The sequence below is a fragment of the Tinamus guttatus genome, unplaced genomic scaffold (genome assembly GCF_059628265.1).
Source record: "Tinamus guttatus ecotype Peru unplaced genomic scaffold, ASM5962826v1 Tinamus_guttatus_pri_ptg001119l, whole genome shotgun sequence".
Lineage (NCBI taxonomy): Eukaryota > Metazoa > Chordata > Aves > Tinamiformes > Tinamidae > Tinamus > Tinamus guttatus.
The window spans coordinates 1-4,485 of NW_028289653.1; positions in this window are offsets into that span (position 1 = coordinate 1).

The window sequence follows — 4,485 nt, forward strand, 5'->3', positions numbered from 1 at the left end:
ATGTGTTGGCTTTTTATACAATTTGATTTAAATTATTTTGAAATCACTGAATGTGGAAATTGTGACTTACTAATGAAATGAAGCTAACTAATTGTTTTGTAATACAATTCAACTGAAATCCACTGTATGGAATTATACCATCCCAAGTACTTTGTGACCTCTTACAGAAATTACCTTTGAGTGGCGTGGTTCCTAATTCATAATCATAAACAAATAGATGAGGGTAGGAAGCAGGGTTTGGGGATTTTTCTAGGGAAAGTAGGTGAGAGAACCAGCAAATCTATATCATGTTATCTGGAAACTGGGTTCTTGTGACTAAAATTGGAGTGTGTACTTTCAGATGCAAAGGCCCTGCTGCTTGCCACTAGTCTGAAAATCTTTTGAGTATTGGTATCAGATTCTGTGCACTTGCAAATGTTACTGAGCTGTTAGCCATCAACTTCATTTTATAATCAGTGCATTATTTAAATGTTAAGTAAATCAGTTGCAAGCTGCTGCAAGCAGGCAGGCAAATGTGTAAAGGAGAAATCTGGTTGTGGCCAAATTATCTTACGTGCTTTCTCATTTGCTTCTCCAAATGCATACTTTAGGGAGTGTCCTATATAAATGTTTCCATCAATCACAGAAACAGTAGCTATTTCTTCTTTTATAGCTCAATTCTTCAATTGTTATTTTTACATTCTTTCAACTTTGTTGTACAACAACATTAATTTTAACTATTGTATTATAAGACAATTTCTTGCACAAACAAGTAGCTACTGCTTCCCAATATTTTGTGTTAGATTACATTACGGTGAAGTAGATGCACGACTTGCGTACGTATAGATAAGCCAACGTTTTTCTGTGTATTATGGGGACTAGCAAAATCTACATCACAAATTTTGACACATTACAGCTGAAGGAAGAGGAACGGCGTGCAAGACAAGAAACGTTCTTCACGGAAAGATGCTTGTCCAGCAGTTTGCTTCATGTGATTGAACTGAGCCTGTAAGGATTCATGGATAAAATGAACAGGAATAGATCTGAATAAAGCAAATCTGCATACATGGTAACCAGTAGCTCTTTTACTTTTTTATGTTGCTTAACTGTTTTATTTGAGGGAAACCTGTGTGATTTAAACCTTATAGCTTTTGCAACTTTATTACTGGTTATATACCTTTGGCAATTATAATGTGCAAGCAATTGGAAAAAGTCACGTAAATGCTTGTTTTTATAGTAGTTTGTTCTTGTTAAAATGTTCATATGATAATGTCTGTACACAGCACCACTTTGATTACAATAGATGTAGTGTTGTAATAAACTGTTTAATGGGGCTGATGTGTAAAGCTGTTCAAGTTATTTGATGTTTACACCTCAGGGAAAGTCTTGTGTTCAGCAATATTTAAAGATAATGTTACAATGAAAACATTGATGCTGTCTTTAAAAACATCGCAATAGTTCTTGCATATGCCTCAATCTAATCTCGCATTCAGTGAGTTAAACATACTAATGTTGCTCTCAGACATTCAATTTTGATACGAAAACAGGTGGTTACGCAAAGTCTTTAATGCTATTTTGCTTTCTAGCAGTTTTTACCTAGATGGCTTGTGAATTTGCTGAATGACATATAAAACTGTAAAAACTGCAGTGTAAATTCTCTGTTTAGAGGAGAGGTGCACCTGGGTTCATGACTGAAAACTGAAAGTTGCATCTCTCGTATCACTTTGACACTACAGTTTATATTACTTAAACTGTTCATATTGAGGGATGGGAAGATTAGCTTTAAAATAATCTGCGGTTGTTTACAGTTTTATAGTAATAGCGCTTGTCTGGAGGGGAGTTGGGTTTTTTTACTCCTTCTCTCCCCTTTTTCCTCCCTTCCCAAAGGCCCTAGACAGTCTGTACATAGTTGTATATTAGAAATGTGACAGAAGAAACCAGTTCCCATTTTTTTTTCCTGCCCAGAGTAATGGGCTCCTTATTAGCTTAACACTTTGGGGTTTATTCACACAAACATTGAAGAAAGAAGGTACGCACATGTGTCTTTGTTCAGTGATGGGCAATATTTAAATGTCTTAGCAAAAAGTGGCACTAACTAAATCTGTCAAATGAGGTTTTGTAAATTTATCTAAAAACAATCTGTTGGAGATTAGAGTGAAAGTTAAATTCAGATTACAATAATTCATTTTAAATTCTATTACGTATGAAATACATGAGGAGAATGTTTGCATCATTTGCCAAAACTTAAGTTTTTGGTAGCCTTGAGCAAAGGCTCCCTGCTGAAGTGTGCTGTAAATCAGTGTGCAACAGATGTATTCTCTGGGCTTTCAGTTACCCACACATCTTGCTTCATGTTTTGAGCTAAGTTTCAAGACCTCACATGGCTTGAGAGGCAACTCTAGGGCAGCTCCTGATATATATGTATTTTTTTCTTACTGATTCAAAGTTTTTTACAGTTGATCTAAAATAAGTCACCCCATTCAGAAAAGCACTTAAATCCACTTGATTTTCTAAAGGCATTTTAGAGCATATGCTTAAATGCCATAGAGTTTAAGGAAACTTTAACATATGCTTTAAATATTGTATAATGATTTTATGCTTTACTGAGTTGGGACCAGTAGTAGCCTGTGCAACTACCAAAGTTTTTCCTAAGTTTGAAATGCTCTAATATTTTTGTCACCTGTCATTCAGCCCGATGTCCTGCAGACATCGCTGATTCTGTTGGACTTGGCTACAGCCTTCAGACCTGCCCCCTCCTCCTCCCAACTCGCTATTTTTTTCCTTAAATTGTGTACCTCGAGTTCTCATGCATGGGATCACTGGTGTTTACTGAACTATTTGCTACTGAGAAAGTATTTGAAATGTTTGTTTAATCCTGTTTAAAAAATGAAAACTGCTTTTTAAAATTTTGTAAACTGAAAGTTGTATCAAAGTCATGACTAATTTCCTGCTTTTTGTGAATAGGTGTTGGTTACAAACAGTACTGTTGTATTTTTCTTTTTTTTTTAACTTAAAAACATTGTTCACTGCTGGGCGTAGTAAGTTTTACAGAAGAAAAAGCCTGCTGTTACATGGGGAATAGCTAATACTGAAGGGCCATCAGGTAAGTATTAATCCACTTCATAGACAAACCTTAAAATAAAATTTCAAAAAGTAGATTAAAAAGCATTTTGCACAGGAACTGATATTTTACTAAACATTGAAAAAGATTTAAGGAGAGATGTTCTTTTACACAAGGAGTAATTTCTCATTTGTGTACAGATTTCCATTGCTGGCAATGGAAGTAGCAGGGAGACCACAACATAAATTAAACTGAGAACTGGTTGTGGCTTGAGAGGTGAGGTCCTAGGATGAAGACCCTTATTTCCTTCTATTCTCTGAAGATTTATTTTGAACCGATGGCTGTATTGTCTGGTCATTTCAATAATTTTCTTTGTTGTGAGCTTCGTTAGTTAGTTTTTTTTAAGAAACAAAAGAGAAGTACAGAAAAAAAAATCCAAAGAGCCTTGTAGACACCAAAAAGGAATATGTCTAATACCCATGGTGTGTAACTGGATCTGTAACAGATTTTTTTTTTCTGCCAGGTTTTGGTTTGTTAAGCGTTACTGACAATTTCCTGTGTCCTCTCAGGAAAGAGCAGTTTGTTATTTACTGACTGGTGATGGTGCTTTGGTGGCTCCTGCTGTGTTCTTTTATATCCAACTGTAATTCACCTCCTTCTGCTGGTGAAAGTACAAAACAGTCTGAGGAAAAACTTGATTTTTAAATACTGATTTTTTTTCCCCTTTACAAGTCATGTTGAAAGTAGTCTTATAAGACTGTGTCCTTTAGCTTTTCTGGAAAGACAACACCAAGAAGTGGTGATCTTGGGGAAGGGGGATGTGCTCGAACAACAAAAGTTGCTTTACAAGGGTTTTTTTTTTTTTTTTTTTTTTTTCCTTTTAAGACAAATAGGTTGCTTAAAAAAAAATCCTTCTTGGAATAAAGATTTTGACAGGTCAAAAACAATTCTTCAAAAGAGGAACAAAAAATTTGGAAGATGCACATTCCCCCTCCCCCCTGTTCCTTTCTGCTTTCTGTGCCAATAGTTTAGGTTCTGATTGCATTATGGGAAAATATGCCTGTCAGAATTTATTGAATTACAATGTGACTTAAGTGTTTGGATAGCTGTTGGATTTTATGTGTTAACAAGATACACTTTATTGATTTAAGGTGTTAGGTTTTGTTTTTGATTTGGGTTTTTTTTTTAGGAGTGGATTTTTTTTCCTTTTTTTCTTTTTTCCTTTAGACTGGTGAGGCTTAGTTTTTCTATGTGTTTTTTATGATTGTTTAGTTGCATACCCAAATCCTTGTAAATGTTTTCCCTAGTTGTATGTGGCTAATTGCAAATTTAAATGTTGTATATACTTGTCATATGTATTCCTAGAAAAAAATACATGTGATTCTTTATAGAAGTACTTAATTCCTGATTTCATTTCTTACCTATTTGCTTTCTGTACAGATTGA